The following is a 26,318-nucleotide window of genomic DNA, read 5'->3' on the forward strand; positions in this document are numbered from 1 at the left end:
TAGCCTCACCCGGCTCAAACCAACCCACCGGGGATCTACACCGCCTACCATATAAAGCCTCATACGGTGCCATCTGAATGCTGGACTGATAGCTGTTGTTGTAAGCAAACGCTGCCAATGGCAAGAACTGATCTCAAGACCCTCCAAACTCGATCACACACGCACGGAGCATATCCTCAAGAATCTAAATAGTGCGCTCGGATTGTCCGTCCGTCTGAGGGTGAAATGATGTACTCAACTCCACCCGAGTACCCAACTCATGCTGAACGGCTCTCTAGAATCGTGATGTGAACTGAGTACCTCTATCTGAAATGATGGACACTAGAATACCATGCAGACAAACAATCTCTCGGATATAAATCTCCGCCAACTGCTCCGAAGAATAAGTAGTACACACAGGAATGAAATGAGCGGACTTGGTCAGTCGATCCACAATCACCCAAATAGCATCGAACTTCCTCAAAGTCCGTGGGAGCCCAACTACAAAGTCCATGGTGATCCGCTCCCACTTCCACTCCGGAATCTCTATATGCTAAAGCAACCCACCTGGTCTCTGGTGCTCATACTATATGCTAAAGCAACCCACCTGCTAACAGTTGAGACACCGAGCTACGAATCCAACTATATCTTTCTTCATCAGCCTCCACCAATAATATTGTCTCAAATCCTGATACATGTTCGCGACACTCGGATGGATGGAATACCACGAACTATGGGTCTCCTCTAGAATCAACTCTCGAAGCCCATCAGCATTGGGTGCACAAATCCGACCCTGCATCATCAATACCCCATCATCACCAATAGTCACATCTCTGGCATCACCATGCTGAATCTTGTCCTTGAGGAAAAGCAAATGAGGGTCATCATACTATCGCTCCCTGATACGATCAAATAAGGAAGACCGAGAAACCACGTAAGCTAGAACCCGACTGAGCTCCGAAAGATCCAATCTCACAAACTGGTTGGCTAAGGCCTGAACATCCATCGCCATAGGCCTCTCCGATGCTGGTAAATAAGCCAAACTCCCCAAACTCTCTGCCCGACGATTCAAAGCATTAGCCATCACATTGGCCTTGCCCGGGTGATACAAAATAGTGATGTCATAGTCATTCAGCAACTCTAACCACCTCCTCTGGTGCAGATTTAGATCCTTTTGCTTGAACAGGTGTTGCAAGCTCCGATGGTCAGTATAAATCTCACGGGGAACCCCATATAAATAATGGTGCCAAATCTTTAGGGCGTGAACAATGGCAGCTAACTCAAGGTTGTGAACAACATAATTCTTCGCATGTATCTTCAACTGTCTGGACGCGTAGGCAATCACCCTACCATCCTGCATCAACACCGCTCTAAGGCCAATCCTCGAGGCATTACAATAGACCGTATAAGACCCCGAACCAGTTGGCAATACCAAAACTAGGTATGTAGTCAAAGATGTCTTGAGCTTCTAAAAGCTCACCTCACACTCCTCCGTCCACTGGAACGGAGCACCCTTCTGGGTCAACCTGGTCATAGGGGCCGCAATCGATGAAAACCCATCCACAAAACGAAGGTAGTAACCCACCAAGCCAAGGAAACTGTGGATCTCTGTAGCTGAGGATGGTCTGGGCTAACTCTGCACGACTTCTATCTTCTTAGCATATAACTTCTTCTCTCTCAGAGTCTGAAGCACAACAACCAAACTCACATTTCGAGAACTTAGCATATAACTTCTTCTCTCTCAGAGTCTGAAGCACAGTCCTCAGGTGCTGCTCATGATCTTCCCGACTCCGGGAATACACCAGAATATCATCAATAAAGACAATGACGAACGAGTCAAGATACAGCCGGAACACACTGTGCATCAAATACATAAAGGCTGTTGGGGCATTGGTTAGCCCAAATGACATAACAAGGAACTTTTAATGACCATACCGAGTCCTGAAAGCAGTCTTCGGAATATCTGGCTCCCGAATCTTCAACTGATGGTAACCTGAGCGCAAATCAATCTTAGAAAACACATGTGCGCCCTATAGCTGGTCAAACAGATCATCAATATGAGGCAAATGATATCAGTTCTTCACTGTAACCTTGTTCAACTAGCAATAATCAATACACATACGCATAGAATCATCCTTTTTTTTCACAAAAAAGACAGGAGCACCCCAAGGTGATACACTGGGTCGAATAAAACCCTTATCAAGCAATTCTTGTAACTGATCCTTTAACTCCTTCAACTTAGGAGAAGTCATACGATACGGAGGAATAGAAATGGGCTGAGTGACTGGCAACAGATTAATGCCAAAATCAATATCTTTATCAAGCGGCATGACCAGAGGATCAACTGGAAACACATCGGGAAAATCCCGTATTATTGGAACTGAAACAACTGAAGGGGTATCAATACTGACATCTCTCACATAAGCTAAATACGTATCACACCCCTTATTAACCATATACTGAGCTTTAAGAAAAGAAATAACTCTACTAGGAGTGTGATCTAAAGTACCCCTCCACTCAACACGCTCCACACCTAGCATAGCCAGCGTCACGGTTTTGGCATGACAATCAAGAATAGCATAATGGAGCGACAACCAGTCCATGCCCAATATAATATCAAAATCTACCATGCTGAGCAACAATAAATTGGCTCTGGTCTCAAAACCACTAAGAGCAACCAAACACGACCGATAAACGTGGCTCACAACAAAAGAATCTCTCATAGGAGTAGAAACATAAACATGGGAACTCAAGGAATCCCGAGGTACACCCAAATACAAAGCAAAGTAAGAAGACGTATAAGAGTAAGTGGATCCTAGATCGAATAGAACCGATGCATCTCTATGACAAACCAGTATAATACCTGTGATGATAGAATTGGAGGCAATAGCCTTGGTACGGGCAGGAAGGGCATAGTATCTGGCCTGGCCTCCCCCTCTAGGGAAACCTCTACCTTCCCGACCTCCACCTCTAGCTGGCTGAGCATGTGGGGTAGCAACTGGAGCTATAACCATAGCCTGAGAACTCTGCGGGGCACGCTGTGGCTGAGAAGTCTGTGGAGGTGCACCCCTCCCAAGTCTAGGGCAATCCTTCACCATATGGCGTGTGTCACCACACTCAAAACAAGCTCTAGGAGGATGTGGTGGCTGTGACGCACATTGGTCTCGTCACTGGACTGACCTCTAAAAGCACCTCACGCAGGAGGCGCGCTAGATACCGGAGGCGCATAATAAGGCTCCTGAGGCCTAGGAGGAGCTGGAATACCACTGGCTGCTGGAAGAGCTGAATGAATATGGTGACTCATATAACCCCTACCATGACGACCTGCTACTAGGGCATAAGCACCAGAGAAATGGCCCGACTCTCGAGACCTCTTGGCATCCCTCTCCCCTCTCTCCATGGCATACCCCCAATCCTCCTAACAATGATCACCACCTGCTGATAAGAAATATCCATCTCCAACTTACGAGCCATGCTAGACCTGATGCTGGGAATAAGGCCCTCAATAAATTGGCGAACCCTCTCATGAACAGTAGAAACCTAGGCTGGTGCATGCCTAGCCAAACTAGTGTAACGGACAATACTCTGAGACAGTCATAGCACCTTGGCGCAAATGCTCAAACTCTGCGTGCCATATGTCCCTGAGGCTCTGGGGAACATACTCTCTCAGTAACATATATGAAAACTGAATCCAAGTTAGTGAAGTAGCCTCATCCAGACTGTTTAACTCATAGGTGTGCCACCACTCATAGGCGCCTCCTCGAAGCTGGAAGGTAGTGAAGGAAACCCTACTCGATCCTGATATACCCATGGTACGGAGAATGCGGTAACACTCATCTAGAAATCCCAGAGCATCCTCCAATGCTAGACCACTGAATACAAGAGGCTTGTACCTGTTGAACCTCTCAAGCCTCAGCTGCTCCTCTTTAGAAGTCGTTGCCCTGCCCTCGGGCTGAACTGGCACTGCAGGCAGTATAGGAATAGCTCAGGGACCTGCTCAATATGCACTCTCTGCTCAGGAGTGCGGGCGCGGGAGTTTGTGTTCCTCCCCCAGCCCGAGACGTAGCTGCAGCAAGGGGAAACAACCCTGCCTTAGCCAAAGTGGTGTACATGCTCATGAACTGTGTCAGAGTCTCCTAAAGAGCTGGAGTAGTAGTAGTAGGCGTATCAAGTGCCTGGAATCCGGTTGGAACTATTGGTGGTACCTCGGCGGCAACTCGCGCAGGTGCTCTGGCTGCACCACGTGCGCGTCCTCGGCCTCTACTCTGGCCCCGGCCTTTGACGGCTGCAGTAGGGGGGCGCGGTTGCTTGATCATCTCAGGTAGCACGTGTCATCACCATCTGTGAGATAATAGATGACAGAAGTTTAGAATTGTGATGTCAAAATATCGCACGACAAGGAAATCAAATGAAGTGGAAATTTTCCTAACAATTACATAGCCTCTCGTGACGTCTCCGTACCGATCAACGAGACACTAATAAACTGGTTTGTGATCTATGACTCCTATGAACCTAGTGCTCTGATACCAACTTGTCACGACCACAGTTCGCCCTCCGTGAACTGTTGTGACGACACCTAGTCTCTACGACTAAGTAAGCCTAACAAATGCGGAAAATAAACAAAACTTGCGGAAAAAATAATCAAAAGCCAAAAATAACTGAATGAAATAATATTTAAAATGCCACTCGGCATATACAACACAACTTATCAAAATCTAATACACTATCCCAAAACCCGAAAACTCACGGAACCACAAGCCTTTTGAATATCTAACAATGTCTAACTCCAGAATATCTAACAAGCAAAGAAATACAGAAGGCAAATGTTTAAAAGCTAGAACAGAAAGGGACTCCTCGGTCTACGGACGCCGCAGATGTACCTCGAAGTCTCTAGAGCAGTCGCCTCACCTCATGGGTGGTAGGACTAAGTCGACGTACCTGGATCTGCACATGAAAAACATGCGCAAAAGGGGCATGAGTACACCACAGTGGTACTCAGTAAGTGCCAAGCCTAACATCGGTCAGGTAGTGACGAAGAAGGTTAGGGCCCTACTGAGGTTAAATGAAATATAAAGTTCAACAGTATAGAATGGAATAGTATAAATAAGCGTAGCAGTAAAAGTAACACAAGATATAAAGGGCAGCAACAACTATTACAGAGACAAGGTAAACACAGAAAGAAATACTGTCCAGCACCACAATAACAATCGGGGATCTCCCAAGATACTGTCCTGTAGTCCCAAAATATACATATCCAATGGATCTCCCGTAGTTCCGTATAACTGTGCAGGGGGATCTACCGGGTGCATTTTCGTAGTTCCATATAACTATGCAGGGGGATCTACCGGAATCCCACATCTGTAGTCCCAAAATAAACAGACAAGGGGAGCTACCGGAATCCCACATCTGTAGTACTAAAATAAATACACAGCAACAATAGGAAAATATACAGAAATGGGCAAGTTTCATATTAAGGCAAACAAGTAATTCTAGCCTAGCATATTGCACAGAATTCAGGCAAGGCAATTTGAGCAAATAAAGCAATTAAGTCACTTAGACATGCTTTCCTAAGCTAACAACAGGCTTAATAGTGCAAGTAATAAAAACAGGAAAGGAAACATACTAGTAATTACTTAATGAAAAACTGGATTTTCAACAATTAGCACAAGTACGCGCTCGTCACCTTACGTATAAGGCATTTCAATTAACAGTAATACCAAATCCTAAGGGGAAGGTCCCCTACACAAGGTTAGGCAAGCCACTTACCTCGAACCAGCTCAATTCAATCCAAAACTACGCTCTTGCCACGAGTACTCGTCATTTCATGTATGTAAATAACACTTCAAGTAACTCATTCTACAATTAAATTCTAAGCTAATACGCAAAATTAGGTAAAATAACCAAAATACCCCTCGCACCCACGTCTTGGAATCGGGTAAAATTTATATTTTCAAAATCCTCATACTCTCACGAGTTCATGCATACCAAAATTATCCAAATCTAAGGTCAAATTCCCAACCAAAAGTCGAATTCTAGGTCTAAGAACTTTCTTCCAACTTTTCCCCAATTTTCATCTTCAATCCGATTTTAAATGATAAAACTAACTATAGATTGATGGAATATAACTAGAAAGGGTTAAAGAATTCTTACCCAATGATCTCCTCTTTAATTTCCTCTCAAAATCGCTCTCTCCCGAGCTGCGAATTGAATTTCCAACTTTTGAAACTAAACCCTCAAAATTTCATATTTTTGCCCGCTGTTTCCACATCTGCGAAGCGGTCCCGCTTTTGCGGAACCATTGTCGCATCTGCGACTTCTCACTTAAGGCTCGATTTTCGCATCTGTGGCTATTCTTTCGCAGATGTCGGGCCGCTTCTGCGGTCCCTGCTGCCTTTCCTCCTTTTCCGCTTCTGCGGTTACTCCGCCACTTCTACGGCTGTAGACATGTGATTTTTGACCCTCCCTAAGATTTTTCATATTTTAGCGCGTAAATATTTAATTTAGTCATAATATAGATATTTTAAGTAATTTTGACTCTTTTACTTTATTTTATTACAATAAAAAAAATCACAAAAATAGGTTCATTAAAGCTTTGTAGTCATTTTTAATCTTAAAAAAAAACTCTTAAAAAAAAATATAATACAAAAATAGTATCGTATGATATTTGAAAATACCAAAAATAGATTTGTTTTAATGGTTAGTTTTATTTAAATAATTATTTGAATAGTAGGATTGATTAATAAATGGGGCCGTATTTTTAATCTCGTTTGCAGGGAAAGAATAGAATTTGGGCTCGAGCAACCCATTTTTAGGCCTAATTTTGAACCTAGCCCACAATTGTCAAGCCCATAATTTCTAGGCCCATACCCATTAATCTAAAACCCTACAACTATCTAGACCTAGACTTTACACTAAAAAGAGGCTAAGACTAAAATAAAGGCTGAAAAAAGGGGATGCATATACACAAGGAAAGATGCGCAGCAATAAACAGAGAGAGCCCCACTCTCCATATTGAATAAAAAGAGGGGCTAACATAGAAAGGATCAGCGGCGGAACCCTCTTGCAAACGACCCCCCTACGGACTGACCTTCTTCTTCAGGGAAGAAGAGCCAATTTCCATGGCTGCTGCTTAACCAAAATCAGACCCCAAACCCGTCGACCACCCCTGAAACCAGACGAACCCCTTCTTCTTCAAAGAAAAGCCAAGCTTCTTCACCTTCCAAAATCGCCGGAAAATTGTCGCCATCCAATCACCCCCAAGAGGAAACAGAAGCTGAAAAAACAAAAAATTGGGGGAAAAATTTGAGGATTTTTGGTTAACAATAGGAACAAGAACTAGGAAATGGAGCTTGGTTGAGTCAGAGTTTGAATTTGCCGATTTCGAGTGTCCATGCGGGGTTTCGTTCGAAGCTTCTGTTTGATTTAGCTGCTGAATTCTCGAGTAAACTTTTGGATTTGAAGCTCTCCCTGTACCCGATTTCTTTATTTCTGTTATTAAGGGAAGATTGTTCTTCAGGTCCAATTCTTTCTCTATTGTCTTATTCTCGTCACTTTCATGTGTGCTTTCTTGGTGATATGATTCTGGTGGAATGTTTTCTCTGTCACTGTACATTTTACGATAAGTAGGTCTGGTATATTTGATTGTTCTTTCAACTTTTTAACTTGTTTGATGGTAGTTCGACTTGTAATTATCTGATTTGGAATTCTGTGTCACTTTTACATTTTGTGGGGGAAATTTTTCAAGTGAAGCATGCATATTGCTAAATTATAGGTAAAAATTAACCGCGAGTATTTCGGGGGTAATGGCCCTTTAATATTTTTGGTTGAAGCACAAGGTTTATCTGTTTCATTGCAATATACAAAAAAACTTAAGATAATTTCACAAAAGACATGGATTATTTGATAACTGAGGGGAGACTAAGATAATTTTTTTTGATAGAGGAAGTAGATAAGCGAGTTGATTATAGAAGGTTAAATGGATAAGTTAAAATGTCTATAGGATCGGTGGTTGAGCAATCTTTTTACATGGGCTAAAATTCGTAGGATTTGTTGTTGTATCAATAAGGTGATTCTGTTGAGTTATTACCTATTGCTCTCCCAAAAGCAAGTCTCATGAGATTTCAAACGACACTTCTTTTTTTAAATATTTCCTTGTGACCTCTTGATTGTGAGGGTGTAGCTTAGTTGCAAAGTGGCAAGAGGTTCAGGGTAGAAGTGCCGGAGGTGAAAATTGTTGAGTAAAGCTTGTTCTGTGTACAAAATCTAGCTAGCTCAAAAGATGTTCGAAAAATAGCTTTACTGCTCAATATCTTTGGGAAATTCAAGACAATGTTCTAAAACATTTTATCACTGTGATCAACTTGTCATAGCTATTAGTACATTCCTGGATCCTACTTTATGAATAGGATGGATGTGGCTTGTCTGTTCTCTGCTTGTTGTGACCCCCTCGTGGACACGTTCGTGTGACATGATTACAATTTCTTAAAAATAAAATCGGGGTATGCGTTCGCGCAACTTTGACTAAACCTTCTTAATAATAATAAAGCGTTATCGATTGTGGACACGTTCGTGTGACATGATTTTTGACGCACCAAACAAATGGGTACACGTACACATGACCCGTTTCAAGATAATTTTCTTAATTTAAAAGCGGTAAAAGGTAAATGCTCATAGGTTCTAAAAATGAGTAATTAAACAATTTTAATAAGCCAAGTATGGTCAAAGCGACCGTGCTAGAACCACAGAACTCGGGAGTGCCTAACACATTCTCCCGGGTTAACAGAATTACTTACCCGGATTTCTGTGTTCGCGGACCGTGAATAGAGTCAACTTTCCTCGATTCGGGATCCTAAACCGATGACTTGGGACACCCTAAATTATCCCAAGTGGCGACTCTGATTTTTAATAAATAAATGATCCCATTTCGATTGTCCTTTAATTAGAAAACCCCCATTGTATTTATATCCTTTACGGGGTGTAGTAAAAAAGGAGGTATGACAGCGGTTCCGCACCTGCGGAACCCAAACCGCAGGTGCAGTTATGACAGAAACCAGCTGAAGCTACAACTCCCAAACTCCAAAAATCCTTCCGCCAACCATTCGAAATCATCCTGAGGCCCCCGGGACCTCAACCAAACCTACTAACATATCCCATAATTTCATTCAAATTTGTTCCAACCTTCGGAATGCTCAAAACAACATCAAAACACCTATTTTTTATCGGATTCAAGCCTAAGAATCCCAAAAACTCTAAAAATATGCTTTCGATCAAAAAGTCTATCAACCCTCGTACCTAAAATTTTGCACACACGACACATTCAACACTACGGAGCTACTCCAACTTCCGGAATTTTATTCCGACCCTCGGATCAAAATCTCACTATCGAACCGGAAACTTCAAAATTCGACCTTTCAGCATTTCAAGCCTAAATTTGCTACGGACCTCCAAAACATAATCCGAACATGCCCATAAGCCCGAAATCACCCAATGAAGCTTGCGGAACCATCAGATTTCCATTCCGAGGCTGTTTTCACACTATTCCAACTATGGTCAACTTTCCAACACTTAAGCTCTTATTTAGGGACTAAGTGTTCCAAAACTCTCCGAAACTCAAAACCGAATATCCTGGCCAATAAAAATAGTAGAAATAAACTCGGAAAAAGCAGTTAATAGGGGATCAGGGCGTAAATTCTTAAGACGACCGGCCGGGTCGTCTCACGATTGTTTGACTAGTGTCAATTGGACTGGGGCCTACGTGTTGGCTCGAGAAGTTTTGAGGTGAGTTGATATAACTCTTTACTAAAGTGGTTTAACTCACAAAAGCACTCATACGAGGTGTTTGATGACTTGTTTAAAAGAGTTTATATTTACTTAATTGGAACGAGTGAGTATCTATTAGCTTAGAATTGTTCTAGCAAAAGTTTAGATGATTTATTATGATATATGTACATAAATTTTCAGTTTTTTGTGTTATTCTTATATGCTATTTTCATGTTTAAAATTTATGAAGAAGCAAGACTCTTTAGAAATACTTTTACATGTTTATTTCATTCTTATGCCATGCTTTACATTTGAGGATACCAGCATGATCATGTACATGATGTTCTATAAAGAAATGATTTAGATTAGAAAAGTCACAAGAAGTTTTAGAAAGAAAAGATTTTTGGGAGTATACTTTATTCTGAGAAGGGGTCATCGTCCAGGCCGAGGGTCCTGACTAAGGCGTTGACTTCCTGAAACTACTTGTGCCAAAGTACGGAGCACACGAGCCGAGGGTCTCATTGCTGAGAATTTACTTAGACATGCTAAGGTATGATACATAAGCGTTGAGAACCATGAAGCGAGTGGCACCTCGTGGATTGGGCCTATTCGATCAGGTTGGGATCGAACCCGTGCCGATCACATGGTGAGTGAGACAGAATTAAGTCAGGATAGTTGGAACTCCCAAAGTATAAAGTGAAGTATTTTTTTAAAGAAATAAAAATAAAAGAATTTCTTTTAGAATATTCATAAACTGCTATTATGCAATTATTTTAGAATTATTCTTATAAGTTTTATGTTTTACATGCATTTAGAACCTTTGCTCATAATGTATATGTTATTAAAATTTCACCCCCTGTTGTTGACTCATTGAGTACAATAGATGGTACTGACGTTCTCTTTTGGGAACCTACGTTGGTCTGCGGTACAACGTAGGAACTAGTTTTGCAGGCGAGCAGGCTATGGGTTAGGACTTCCTTCTCTTCTAGTGTTATTGGTGAGCTTCACTTTTGTTCGTGGAGTATTCCTTCGAGTCATATTTATTTAGTTATTTCTTTGTTTACTTAGAGAACTGGCCAGGAAATCTTATGTCCTGAGCAGTGCGTCAGTTTATCAGTAGAAGCTTCATAGACATAGTCGTTGGGTTAAGATTCAGATGTTTTTGATAATAACTTAGCAGTAATTCAGTAGTTACTACGAATAAGTTTTGGAGTTGATTTATTTAAATATTTAAATTAATCAAAAGTATTTGGTTAGAGTATTGCCTTGTTGTATATAAAGTTTGGAGTTATAATAGATTTGATAAGAAGAGATGGTTCGCTCGGTCATGTTTAGTGATCAAGTGCCGGTTCCGGCTTGTTCAGAAAATGGGTCGTGACAAACTTGGTATCAGAGCCTCAAGTTTATGGAGTCCTAGGGGTCTATGAAGCCGTATTAGTAGAGTCTTGTTTATGGGTAGCGCGCCATACTTATAAATAGGAGGCTACCAACATTTAGGAAAAGTCTTATTTTTCTCATACTTTAGATCGTGCAGTAGATCCTACCTCTAAGAAATTATCTAATGTATTCATTTCTTCAAAAGTCACAGAAATGGCTAGTACTTGCAACTCTGACACCGACACTCAGGATGCTGCTCAAGAAACTATTGCTACTATTGTGGCTTAAGACAGAACTAAGAAGGCTTTAACTTAGAAAAGGAAGGGTAGATCCACAAAAGGGGTCCAAGTACCCCGAGTTGAACATGAAGAAGGGGTGGATAATGATGAGCAAGTACCTTCGGATCCAGTGCCGCCCCTAACAGTAGCTCCGACTTAGACAACTATATCCCCAGAGGTGGGTCAGATATTTAATGCAGTCAACAATGCTATGGAGATGTTTAAAGCCTTCATGGCCAACCAGAACAAGAGAAGAGATGAGATTCTACCTCAATCAAATAGACAGAACAATTCTGAGTCCTCAAGAGTGAATGAATTTTTGAAGTTGAATCCTCCAATGTTCCATGGTTCTATAGTTGATGAAGATCCAATGTTGTGGCTGGAGGGTGTTAAGAAAGCCCTCCGAGTGATGAAAGCATTTGATGATGAAGCTGTGGAGCTGGCTGCTTACCAGCTTAGAGATGTGGTTAGCGCTTGGTTTGAGATATAGGAAAAGGAAAGAGATGAAGATGATGGTCCGCCTACTTGGGAAGAATTTGAAGAGGCCTTCACGGCTAACTTTATCCCAGAAGAGGATAGGGAAGCTAAGGCTACAGAGTTCGAACAGCTCAAGCAAGGGAATAAAAGTGTGCCATAGTACTACATGAAATTCATAAGGTTGGCTAAGCATGCCTCTCACATGGTTAAGACAGAAAAAGCAAAGATTCGCAGGTTTGTTGGCTGTTTAGCTTACCACATTAAGGATACGACATCAGCTGCAGCAGTAGGGATGACAACTTTCTCCTCTGTTGTGGGATTCACCAAACACTTAAAAAAAGACAGACAACAAAGGAGAGAAAAAAAGAGCATAACAAGAAAGCCCGAACAGCAGGCAGGTTTAATGGTACATCCAGCGGAGGTGGAAGGGATGCCTCTAATAAGGAGTCATTAGCACCGACTCAGTCTAGTAATCAGTCAGGTGGTGGATCTTCATTCAGACGTACTTAGAGTTATGGAAATCAGTCTCGCCAGAATTAGAATTTTAGGACATCATCCTCACATAGCCAGAGTCAGGCTGAGCAACATTCACACCAACAAGGTCTTTGTGGAACATGTAAGCGACAACATTCAGGATAGTGCAAGCTCGAGTTTCATGGTTGCTATCATTGTGGAGACATTGGTCATATATAGGCCAACTGCCCAAAGTTGCGACATAATTTCATTGGTGGATCAACTCATCCTTCTAGTTCCTCAGCTACTGCAATTGCACCATCCCAGGCTCGTGGTTCTCATAATCAGGTCGGGCATGGGGCAGGCAGAGGTGCAGATCGAGTTACTCAGGGAGGGGGACAACCCCGTTTGTTTGATACACTTGATCGTCAAAGTGTAGAGGCATCTGCAGAAGTTATTACAGGTATACTTTTAGTCTTCTCATATAATGCTTATACCATAATAGATCCAGGTTCAATGTTTTCATATGTGACTCCATGCTTTGCAATTAACCTCCGACTAGAATCTGAACAACTTAGTGAGCCATTCCTAGTATATACTCCAGTTGGCAAGTTAGTGAAAGTCACAAGAGTTTATAGAGGTTGTATATTTTCAGTCCAAGGCCGCAACACCAAAGTCGATCTCATAGAGTTAGAAATGGTGGATTTTGATGTGATCATGGGTATGGATTGGTTGTCTTCCTACTATGCCATGTTAGATTGTCATGCCAAGATAGTCAGGTTCCAATTTCCAAATGAAGAAGTCTTAGAGTGGAAGGGTAGTTCAGCATCGCTTGTAGGTAAGTTTATTTCTTACCTTAAGGCACAATGAATGTCGGTAAAGGGTGTCTCGCCTATTTGGCTCACATTATTAATCTAGAATCAGATCCGCCAGCTCTTCAGTCTGTGCCAGTTGTTAGAGAATTTCAAGAAGTTTTCCTAGATGACCTTCCCAGACTTCCTCCTAAAAGAATCATAGATTTTGGCATTGATCTCATGCCAGGCACTCAATCCATATCTATACCTCCTTATAGGATGGCTCCAGCAGAACTTAATGAGTTGAGGGAACAGTTGAAAGACCTCCTTGACAAGGGCTTCATCACCGAGTGTTTCACCATGGGGTGCCTCGATCCTGTTTGTCAAGAAAAAAGATGGGTCTCTCAGAATATGCGCCGACTATCGGTAGTTGAATAAAGTTACCATTAAGAACAAGTACCCACTGCCAAGAATTGATGATTTATTTGATCAACTTCAGGGTGCAAAGTGCTTTTCAAAAATAGACTTGAGGTCGGGGTACCATCAATTGAGAATCAGGGAAGAAGATATATCTAAAACAACCTTTCACACTCGCTACAGGCACTATGAATTTCTAGTGATGTCCTTCGGGTTGACAAATGCTCCAGCTACATTCATGGACCTCATGAACAAAGTTTTCAAGCCATTCCTGGATACCTTTATTATTGTGTTTATAGATGATATTTTGGTGTACTCTAAGAGCAAGGAAGATCATGCAGAACACCTCAGAATAGCCTTGCAGACCTTGAAGGAGAATGAGCTTTATGCCAAGTTTTCAAAATATGAGTTCTGGTTGCAGTTAGTGGCATTCTTAGGCCACATGGTATCTAGTGAAGGAATAAAAGTAGACCCTCAGGAGACAGAATCAGTCAAGAACTAGCCTAGGTTGACAATGCCAACCGAAATCAGGAGTTTCTTGGGGTTAGCTGGCTACTATAGAAGGTTTGTAGAGGGGTTTTCCTCACTTGTAGCTCCATTAACTATGTTGACTTAGAAATAAGTTAAGATCCAATGGTTAGACGCCTGTGAGTAGAGTTTTCAAGAGTTAAAAAAGAGGTTGACCACTGCACCTGTGTTAACCTTGCTAATAGGTTCGGGTGGGTTCACAGTGTATTGTAATGCCTCTAGAGTGGGCCTTGGTTGTGTTCTTATGCAAGATGGAAAAGTTATTGCGTATGCTTCCAGGCAGTTAAAGAATCATGAGAAGAACTACCCCACACTTGACTCGGAGCTTGCAGCAGTGGTGTTTGCATTAAAAATATGGCGACACTACCTTTATGGCGAGCATTCTGAAGTGTTTACAGATCACAAAAGCCTCCAGTACATTTTCAAGCAAAAAGAATTAAATTTGAGACAGAGAAGGTGGCTCAAGCTATTGAAAGATTATGACATCAATATCCTTTATCACCCGGGCAAAGCTAATATGGTAGCAGATGCACTTAGTAGGAAGTCAATGGGTGTTTTGGCCCATCTTGCAGTACAAAGATGATCTTTGGGTCGAGAAATTAAAAAACTAGCAAATGATGGAATTAGATTAGATGAGACCGAAGAAGGAGGTATAATTGCTTATGTCTTAGCGCAACCCTCTCTTGTTGTGCATGTTAAGGCTAAACAAAACAAAGATCCGTACTTAGTGAAATTAAAAGGAGTCAAAAACAAAGAAATCACTGCTTTCACTCTAGGAAGTGATGGAGTTTTGAAGATGAATAATCGGTTATGTATGCCTCATGTAGATGGTCTTAAGAAGGCCATAATGGAGGAAGCTCACAGTTCGAGGTACTCTATCCACCCAGATGCTACCAAAATGTATCTAGATTTGAAAGAGTTGTATTAGTGGAAAGGCATGAAGAAACAAGTAGCAGATCATGTGGCTAAATATTTAAATTGCCAGCAAGTCAAAGCTGAGCATCAGAGGACTGGTGGCCTAGATCAAGATATAGAGATACCACAGTGGAAGTGGGAGATGATTAATATGGATTTCGTAGTAAGTTTACCTCGCACGTACCGTAAACATGATTCAATTTGGGTTATTGTAGCCCGACTAACAAAGTCCGCGCATTTCCTACCAGTAAGGACAACAGATTCTACAGAGCAATATGCGCAGTTGTACATCAAAGAAATAGTCCGATTGCATGGTACTCCAGTTTCAATCATATCTGACAGAGGCCCTCAGTTCACGACGCATTTTTGGCAGGTATTTCAGAAAAGATTAGGTACCAAGGTCACTTTGAGCACTGTTTTCCATCCATAGACCGATGGCCAGGCAGAAAGGACCATTCAAACTCTCGAAGATATGCTGCGTGCGTGTCTTATAGATTTTGGAGGTAAGTGGGATGGTCACTTGCCACTTATAGAATTTGCTTACAATAATAGTTATCAGACCAACATTGGTATGGCTCTTTATGAAGCTTTGTATGGGCAAAGATGTAGGTCTCTAGTGGGTTGGTTTGAACCAGAAGAGGTACCGTTGATTGGTCCAGAGTTTGTTTGTGAGGCCTTAGAGAAAGTTCAGCTAATCAGAGAAAGACTAAAAGCGGCTCAGAGTCGTCAAAAGTCTTATTCTGACAAGAGGCATCATGAGTTAGAGTTCATGGTTGGTGATAAGGTGTTTTTGAAAGTTTCACCAATAAAAGGAGTTATGAGGTTTGGTAAGAAAGGGAAACTTAGCCCTAGATTTATCGAACCTTATGAAATTCTAGAAAAGAAAGGAAATGTGGCTTATGAGCTAGCGCTACCCATTGAGTTGTCCTCTGTTCATCCTGTCTTTCATGTGTCTATGCATAGAAAGTACATCAAGTCACATATAATACCTACCGATACCATAGAAATTAAAGAAAGCTTGACTTATGAAGAGGTACCTATTGAAATTCTCGATAGACAAGTAAGAAAGTTGAGAACAAAAGATTTAGCATCGGTAAAAGTTTTGTGGAGTAATCATGATTCAAAAGAGGCTACGTGGGAGGTCGAGGAAGATATGAGAAAGAAATATCCATATTTATTTGAGGAAAAATGTATGTGAACCTAAGTTTGGTTTGACATTTATATTTCATTTATTAAATACAAGTTAGCACGTGTTTTTATCCTTCCTAGATTATACTTAGTTGTTGTAATAATTTAGTTTATGTCGTAGTATATTTAATTCATTAAAGTTATTTACTTGTGCTAAAGTTGTCGTGCTTTAGATTCTTGTTAGTTATTGTGGTACCTCCTTGCCGAAGTGTGAGTAATTAATTTATGAGTTGCGTATGGTGCCTATGAATGGCCTGTTATGGTATATTTGGTTGTTGTTGATGTAGTTGTGGTATTTGTGACAGGGATAATTTTTTGGATAGTCCAATTTACAAGGGAAACTCTACCGAAATTTTTGAAAATTTAGGGAGTTAGCCAAAATTTTGAGTCCCTTGCAAGAGTGAGTAGTGCTAAGAAAATTTAAGAGGTTCAAGGACCTAAGGAATGATTGTTAGCTTAAGAATAAGGCCCTAGTAACATTCGAGGACGAATGTTTTTAAGGAGGGAAGATTGTAACACTCCTCAACAACAACAACAATAACAACCCAGTATAATCCCACTTAGTGGGGTCTGGGGAGGGTAGTGTGTACGCAGACCTTACCCCTACCCTGAGGTAGAGAGGTTGTTTCCAAATAGACTCCCGGCATCCTTCCCTCCAAGAACTTCCCACCTTGCTCTTGGGGAGACTCGAACTCACAACCTCTTGGTTGGAAGTGGAGGTTGCTTACCATCAGAGCAACCCCTCATATTTATAAAAGTTTCGAGACACGCTAATTATAGGATTAAATTATTATTATTATTTTTTTCTTCTTGTCTATAGTGAAAAAAAATATATACACACACTTAAATAATTGGATATACAATTAGAAAAATATTAATAATTTTAATATTATTAATTATTAAAGGTGGGTATCATTAATTATTAGTTAAGTTAAAAAAAGGGAAAAGGGCCTAAAGCCCATAAAATGGGCACTTGAAAACAAAGGCTCTTCAAGCCTTAAGCAAAACACTGCCAACGTAAAAGCAGAAAGCCAAAGTCACAAAAACAGAACACTAGTTCTTTTCGCTCACGAAACAGAGCACGCAGGCAACGGAAAATCCTAGGGTTCTTTACAAACCACTAATCTTTGAACTCAGGTATATAAAATTTCCTATTGTTAATTATCCTACCGTGGTAATAGGTAAGAATTGAATAGTTAATTCCCTTCTTCTTCTATATCAACAGTAAATTCCATATTTAGGTGTGAAACTTTAAAATTGATTAAAATGCATTGATTGTTGTAGAATCGATTGTTTGACTAGTGTCAATTAGACTGGGGCCTACATATTGGCTCGAGAAGTTTTGAGGTGAGTTGATATAACCCTTTACTAAAGTGGTTCAACTCACAAAAGCACGCATACGAGGTGTTTGATGAATTGCTTAAGAGAGTTTATATTTACTTAATTGGAACGAGTGAGTATCTATTAACTTAGAATTGTTCTAGCAAAAGTTTAGATGATTTATTATGATATATGTACATAAATTTTCAGTTTTTTGTGTTATTCTTATATGCTATTTCCATATTTAAAATTTATGAAGAAGCAAGAATCTTTAGAAATACTTTTACATGTTTATTTCATTCTTATGCCATGCTTTACATTTGGGGATACCAGCATGAGTATGTACATGATGTTGATACCCAATTTTTTCCTATATATTTTCAATATGCAAAATACCTTCAAAATAACATATGTATACATATATAAGTACAATGGATGGTACTGACGTTCTCTTTTGGGAACCTACGTTGGTCTGCGGTACAATGTAGGAACCGGCTTTGCAGGCGAGCAAGCTACGGGTTAGACTTCCTTCTCTTCCAGTGTTATTGGTGAGCTCCGCTTTTGTTCATGGAGTATCCCTTTGAGTCATCTTTATTTAGTTATTTCTTTGTTTACTTAGAGAACTGGCCAGGAAATCTCATGTCCTGAGCAGTGCGTCAGTTTATCAGTAGAGGCTTCATAGACATAGTCGTTGGGTTAAGATTCAGATGTTTTTGATAATAACTTAGCAGTAATTCAGTAGTTACTACGAATAAGTTTTGGAGTTGATTTATTTAAATATTTAAATTAATCAAAAGTATTTGGTTAGAATATTGCCTTGTTGCATATAAAGTTTGGAGTTATAATAGATTTGATAAGAATAGATGGTTCGCTCGGTCATGTTTAGTGATCAAGTGTTGGTCCCGGCTTGTTTAGAAAATGGGTCGTGGCACCTAATATCATGATACATCTTTGTCGCTCCAGGATGGACAGAATAACGAGAATAGTTTGTTTCTCCCATAACCTGCCGATGCAGTCCTGCAACATTAGGGACACATAATCGTCCTCGGTATCTGAGGACACCATCTTCTGCAATTTCAAACGGTGTCTTCTCCTTCTAGGGGTGGTATCCTTGTTGATACCCAATTGTTTCCTCATATATTTTTAAAATATGCATAAATACTTTTAAAATATTGTACATGCATTTACAAGCATGCATAAGTGTTTTACAATCTTTCTACAATTTCTAAAGGCCCTAAATCCATTTATTTCTACTTTTTTTAATTACATAAATGTTCAAAATTATCCCCTCATATTATTCTATGATGATTTAATCATCTAAATTCATCATTTATGGTCATATGAGTATTCAAATATTTTAATTGCATTTTTTATAATTACATTTGTATTTTTAATACTATAATTGCAGATTTTGCAAAAATAGCCTCTACATATGCATAACTACATTATCTATATAGAAAATAACTTTTTATATTTTTATAATATTGAATAATTATTTTAAATCACCTTCATGCTTGAAAATTATTTTTTATCATTTAATTGGCTATTTTTAAATTTATTTTATTTAGTAAAATGGGTATTTAACAAATAGCTCTAATTTGCACCAAAAATTGCCCCCTCCCCAATCCAATTTAATTAACCCAAGCACAATTCAAACGACCCTAACCCAATTAAATCTAACCCGACCCAGACCCCTTCCAATCCTGGTCGTTGATCTCTGAGATCAACGACCCTTATTCTTTCATACCTTTTAAAACCCAAATAACCCCTAACCCTATTCATTTTCATTACACTTTGCTGTATTCGTTCCCTTATCTCTTCAATTCTCTCTCAACTCACCCTAACCCTAATCGCCTTCACCTGCGGAGACCTAATTTCTATGGTGTTTCTGTGCATTCTCCGACCACCACCGATTTCCTATACCTTGAGAGGATCTCATGGAAACCCAACCTGTTCCGGCTTGAAAGTTGTTTATCGTCCTGTCTCAGCCCACTTTCGTTTGTGAGTATGAATTTCCTCTTATTTTAGTACGAATCCATGTGTTTTCGACCGATTCTCTTCATCTCTACTACTTTCTGAAAACCCTAGTTTTACTATTGTTCGAATCTTCTAAATCTTTATAGATCTAAAGTGATTCGAGTATTATTGGGTATTTTCCTTTAAAATCTCTTGGTCTAATTAATTGTTTCGACTTCGTTTACCCTTTCTAAAATTAGGGTTCATACCAGACCTCTCTTCAAAGATTTTTCTAAAACATTTCAGTGCTTAAACTAATGGTTTCATTACATGCTTGATTAATTTTTGTATATATGTTTAAACCCTAGATATTCTTGTTTGTGACACTGATTTCTTCAATTTTTTCGTTATTGTGTTTATTTATGTAAACCAGTTGTATTGACTGATTCTATTTTTAGTCTTGAACAATTTTTCTGCTCAAACCAGTATTCTTTGGGATTTTGTTTTACTTAATTTATTTCCATTACGAATTTGAACTAGTTCTTCCCGTTAAAATCAATACTTTTTTTTGATTTACCTATTTTCCTTAGTTGTGACTTTAATTAGTATTACTTGCCTAAATTAGACTATTAGTCTGATTTAGGGATTTAATTGACTCTTATATAGTATATGATTGATTTGTTTACCTTATTTGAATTCCAATCTGAATCGTTAAGGGATTCTCCCAATTTAAGGGGATCCTTTCTGGATTCTTCTATGGGGATTAATTGAGTTAAGTCCTCAATTAACTGATTGATTTGTTTGATTACCATGTTTTATGAACTTTGATTTATTCGTTACCTTATTTGTCCTACCTTACTAAGTGCTATATAAACTCCCATTCTGACTTCTTTAAACACATGAACAACAGTTCAAAAACACACTCACACATAAGCTTGCTCTCATCTCTTTCTCTGCTACTTGTGTTCACTGCTTGTCTAGCCAGCTGAAAGTCAAGGCTAGGCTGTTGAATACTGCCTACTTTACCTTTTGTTTTTGCTTCTTTAACTGTTACACTCTCACTATTTCCATTCAATTAAACCTATATGTTTTCTTACAATCAGTATGCCTTCTTCTGAACCTGTATGTTTTCCTGCTCAGCATGTCTACTACAATTTTAATTTCAACTATGTGCCATGTTATCAGCATGTTCACTTTCATGTTATTAAACTAGTAGGATCCTTATATCAGCCTGCCTATCTTTAATTAAACCTATGTGCTCCATGTTTATTGTTCCTAATCAGCATGTGTACTGCCATTCAATTAGACTATATGCTTCCTGCTATTCAATGTGCTTCCTTATAATTAACATGCCTTCCTTCTGCTTAATCAAACTGATGTGTATGCTGCAATAGTATGTCTACCTATATGTTTACTGCAATGCCATACCTACTTCTTCTTGATTGAACCTATGTGTCTTGTTTTCAACCTGTTTACTCCTATTCAGCCAGACTTATGTGCTTCTGCTTTCAGCAAGTCTGTATACGTTCTTATGTCTGAACTGGACCTATGTCTACTTCTCCACTAGCATGCTCTTAAAATGTTCACCTCTCACAATATGACTCCCTAGCCCTACTACCCCTCGGTATGGGACTGAATGCTCACCTAGTGACAGTTAATTAACTAAGCTAAAACTCTAAGTTACCCTGTTTCTGTATACTATTTGACTGTTAAGACCTTTGTTTGAGCTACAATGATTGAATGACCCTGTTTGCTCCTTACTTCCTCAGAATCCAAAACTATTTTCTTAAAATCTACCTCATGTTTAAAACTCATATTCTTAGAACACCTAGGATCTTTCCCTCTAGTGTAAGCATTGCTTAGGAGTCCATGAGGCTCCTCTGAACTTTGACACACTGGAGTTGGTTTTCTAAAACCTGCTCACAAAGGGTTACTTTGAAAATTTTCTGGTGTGAGCATTGCCTGGGGTCCCTGAGGCCCTTGGGAACTTTGACACACGATGATACTATTGGGTGCACTATGAGGTTATGACATTTTTGGACTGGTTGAAGGCCTGGTCTGCCAGGTTTATCCTTTGGGCCTGTATTCAGGCTCCATATAGTTGTAGTAATTTTACTTCTTTAATTCATTATTAATGTTGGTCTGTAATAATAATTTCTTGTAAATAGATATTGGGGAAATTAGTAAAAGAGAGGAATTCTTATACATTTCCTATTGGGAAAGGGTAGCTACCATGTTTATAGGTTGTTACAATATTTTTTTATTTAGATACCATGCCTATAAGTTGTTACATTGTTTGTTCATTTAGACATCATGCCTATAGGATTCAAAAATTGATCCTGCATTCTAGATAATATGTTTGTAAGTTTGCTGCGATGTTTGTTTGGATACCATGCCTATAGGTTGTTACAATGTTTGTTTATTTAGATAACATGCCTACAAATTGTTACAATATTTGTTCATTTAGACATCATGCCTATAGGGTTCAAATACCGATCCTGCATTCTAGATAACATGTCTGTAAGTTTGTTGCGATGTTTGTTTATATACCATGCACATAGGTTGTTACAATATTGTCTATTTAGATACCATGCCTATAGGGGGTTTTAAAATTAATCCGTCCTGCATGTAAGTTTGAAAAGATCAATTTCTGCATACTAACAAGGTTTAAATCAATTTTTTGCATGTCATAAGTTTTAAAAACTAATTACTGCATTTAGATGTCATGCCTATAGGATCCTAAAACCAATTTCTGCATTTAGCTGTCAATATCCATAAGTCTAAAATTAGTTATTACACCTAGACAGCCTGCCTATAGGATCTAAACTTCTTGATTAAATTTTTTGATCTACTACACTCCTAGTTTGTAACTAGATACCATGTTTATAGGACATCAATGTTACGCGCCCAGGCAAGCCTATAGGGCGACTAAGATCCTGCAAACTGTAAACTACGCTTTTATTATTTGTGAACTGCCCAGATTCATTAAGCCCTAAAATCAGTAGGCAAACTGATTAGGTCCTTTTCGCCTCGCTTTAACAGTGCTACATACATTCTATTTGCTCGTCTAGATATCCTGCTCTAGGGCCTTTGGAAATGCCTAAAATCTTGTTGTTTGAGACAATGCTATTGTTTGCTTATTTGTGAAGGTAAACGTAAGCCACCTTAATTGTTCTTTACTTGACACTCCTAATTGTTTTGATTGTCACCTAGATTTTTCTCCTTTATGTACCTTAGGAAAGTCTAGAACTACCTAAATTAGAGGTCTTAAATACCTCCAGGGTAATGCACGTATAGAGTTCGTTCAATTAAAAGCACTTATATAACCACAAAGGGGAGGGTACCTGGGTAGTAAAGGGATATGATGACCTGGGCGCTAATGCCACGTGTAACCCCTTTAATTGAGGAAGGCTTACCGGATATTGTACAGATGTGATCTTGTAGGCTAAAAAACCTAGGACCCGCTTTCACCTGTTGTTTTAAATGTAATACCCAATTTGTCTAATTTGCTTTATCTGTTTGTATGACTAATTCACATAATTTGAGTTTGGCCGGGACCCACCGTTGTGGACTGCGAGGGGTGCCTAACACCTTCCCTCAAGGTTATTTCGAGCCCTTACCCAGTCTATGATAATGCAAACCGATCTATGAATTACTTGTTTTAGGTGCCGTAACACACCTTAAATCAGTTAGGTGGCGACTCTTCAAAATTCCAATACCCAATTCCCAAAAGGAAATGAGTTGTTCCCAATGAATGTCGAAACCCGGACTCTGTGAGGAAAAAAAAGGGCACGACAGCATGGCGACTCTGTTGGGGATATTTTAGGCTCTTACCATAACGAACTTGTTTTATGAATTAGTCTTAAGCATGCATTATCCTGTGCACCCTTTCCATTTCCCCCTTTTACTTGGATTTAATTGCTTATTTTCAAGCATTTATTATTTCCTTTATTTCCCAAAACTAACTTGTCTCCTTGTTTTCTTCTTGTAATTGTCTTTCAATTATTTAAATACTGCATTTATCATTTTTAAACGTGCAAATACCTGACAACATGTTATTTACTGTTGTATAAATCATGCTCAACATCATATTTCACTCGTGCGTAATCAATCCTATAGCAACGCTTGATGAGTGTTTGCGCTCTTCCTATATATCACTCTTTTAAATTCGGAAAGGCGTATTTGCGGTAAAACTAGTCGATCAGCGCCGCATTCGACGGTTCTGTGCCTTTCCTTCTCAAGTTGTCAGCTTGAGGGTCCCAGTCTAGAACTCTATAGTAACCTTACTCTGATCAATTGTGCATGTATCATGGTCAAACCTAGCCGGGTTAATATGTTGTCCATATAATAACCCTTTAAGAAAAGCCTCACCCAAAAGTCCATCGGGTTTTGCATAACCCCAATGGACACAACCACGATTATGTGAATTAATTTTGGAGAAATAAGTTCCAATATGCTAATCATTGTTGTATAAATAGACGAACCTGGAGGGGGAAATGGCCTAAAAATATTTTGTTTTGCAGAAATGAGACATGAAGTCCCTAGGTTCGGCATGGTCGGTAGCATACCTTCACTTTTGCTAGATTGGTGGAGGGATCTTTCTTCAAGTGACCAAAATCATGTGAAAAAGATCTTAGGAAATCTACCTTCTTTATTGGACCTGCAGCCAAACAAAATGTTGATCGAAGCTGCCACCATGTTCTGGGACAAAGAAAGGGTTGTGTTCCGCTTCGGAAACATAGAAATGATCCCTCTCTTGGAAGAAATGGGGGGATTTGCTGGGCTACCTTGGGATAGGCCTGGTTTATTGGCACCTGAAAATTGCACCACTAGGGGGTTTCTGAAGATGATGGGGTTAAAGAAGAATGATGACTTGGAGTGCTTGAAAAAATCCTACATACCTTTCGACTTCCTCTATGAACAATACGGTCACAACATCTCTTACCGTATTTTTTATGATGAATTCTCCATCACCTCCTTGGATTTGATTCATCGGAGGGTCTTTATGTTCATTGTGTGTTTCTTGGGCATGCTAGTGTTCCCGATCCAAGGGGACAGAATCCACACCAGGCTGGCCATGGTGGCCAAAACGTTGATGGACGGGATCGAGGAGCAGACATATACCATTGTCCCCATGATCATTGCAGATATGTATCGAGCCTTGGAGAGCTGTCAGAAGGGGCACAGATTCTTCGAGGGTTGCAATTTGCTATTGCAGGATTGGTTGTTAAAGCATCTTCAAAAGGGTCAATACCATTAGAAGTTTCCACGAAGGCCGTTGAATGATCACATAGCCTTCCATCATCCCAAGAGAATGACCTATATCCTAAACATGTTTGCTCAACCTAAGGATGTTGTAGGATGGGTGCAATTTTTCAACAATTTAACTGAGGACCAAGTTCAATGGATGTTCGAGTGGTTCCCAACCAATGAGTTTATCATCAGATCCAGGGATGTTCCCTACTTGGTACTGATTGGATTAAGGGGCATATACCCTTATGCTCCCCTCAAGGTTATGAGACAGGCAGGTAGGAAAAAGTCATACCACGAGTCGCTAAAATGAGTCACTTCATAGCCGATTTTTAGGGTGATGCCATCCCATATAAAAATGAAGCACAACACATGTGGCACTTGAAGATAATCGTAGAAAAGGATACTATCGAGCCGGATCGATATCATGCGGGTCATACATACTTCTACCCCTCATGGTTGGATGATAACATATCAGGAATCTTCGAGCCAATGGTTGTTCTAGGAAATAGGGTCATAGACAAAGTTGCTGAAACACAGATGATGTATAACAAACTGCGCCAAAAGAATTCGTAAGTCTAAAGCTGAGTATATGGAGCAACATAAGGCCGACATGAAAATGATCAATGAGTGGAAAGAGGGGGTTGTTAAATCCAGTGGAAGGCTGAAATATTTGGAGTACAGTCTGATGGAATTGGAAGGGAAATTGAGAAAGGCAGTCACCGATTGCCAGAACGCTGAGGGAAACGAAGGAGGAAATTTGGCAAGGGCATTCTTACTGCTAAACCTACGGGAACTAGGGGAACTGATCGACAAGAGCATCCAATATGGAGAGGGTCTTTCTGGGACTAAGTAGATTAGGTTTACTTGCTTTTTGTTAAATGTAATAAGGCCAAGTGGCATTAGTAACATTATCTTATTTAGTGTCGTTTTGGGTCGTTTATTTTTACATTAATGAAATGAAGAAATTATTGGCACTGAATTTCTCCAAATCTATCTGTTGCTAGGCCTACCTCGGGCACAACGAGGCTCCCAAATTAGGATACAAATTTACATTCCTGCAATATGTGTTTAAATACCGCAAATATTTCAGAATCCTTATTAACTTATTTACCTTTTGTTTTTCTTTATTCTTTATTATTCCCATCCCCTAAGGTTGGTTCGCACATACTGGCATCATCAGCATACCACACTAGATCTAGAGGCCTTCCACCACCTCCTCCTCCAAGTAATACGAGAAGCAAATGGAAAGCTAAGATGGATGACTTAAGTGGTATCCGAAAGGAAAATGCGGAGAATGCGGAAACTTCAGACGGTTGGAGTACTCCGGCACCGAATGACTTGGTTTTGCGGTTGGAACAGAAAATGCTGGAGTTACAGGGAGAACTTGAGCAAGTCCACAACTTAGCGAACCTCTCCCTCACCCTAAATGTCCCTGACATCAACCAACAAAATACCAAAAACCTAGTACCTCCCCAAAATACGACAAACCAGCATCCACAAAATCCTCCCTCACCCTACCAATATGCAACTCCACCTCAAAATTCCAATCTTTTGCAAATACCAACTCTACCACAACACCATCATTAACCAATCCAGTATCAACAAACCACTACCTATCACACGC

General features: G+C 39.8%; 1 long non-coding RNA gene across 1 annotated transcript; it reads left to right on the top strand.

The window, feature by feature from the left end:
- Window positions 1-6,913: 6,913 nt before the first annotated feature.
- On the top strand, window positions 6,914-18,374 carry LOC142176553 (uncharacterized). The gene is made up of 3 exons (XR_012705216.1): window positions 6,914-7,495; window positions 10,675-12,786; window positions 17,974-18,374. It is a non-coding gene; the product is annotated as an uncharacterized LOC142176553 (long non-coding RNA).
- Window positions 18,375-26,318: the final 7,944 nt, after the last annotated feature.

The sequence above is a fragment of the Nicotiana tabacum genome, chromosome 22 (assembly GCF_000715075.1).
Source record: "Nicotiana tabacum cultivar K326 chromosome 22, ASM71507v2, whole genome shotgun sequence".
Classification (NCBI taxonomy): domain Eukaryota; kingdom Viridiplantae; phylum Streptophyta; class Magnoliopsida; order Solanales; family Solanaceae; genus Nicotiana; species Nicotiana tabacum.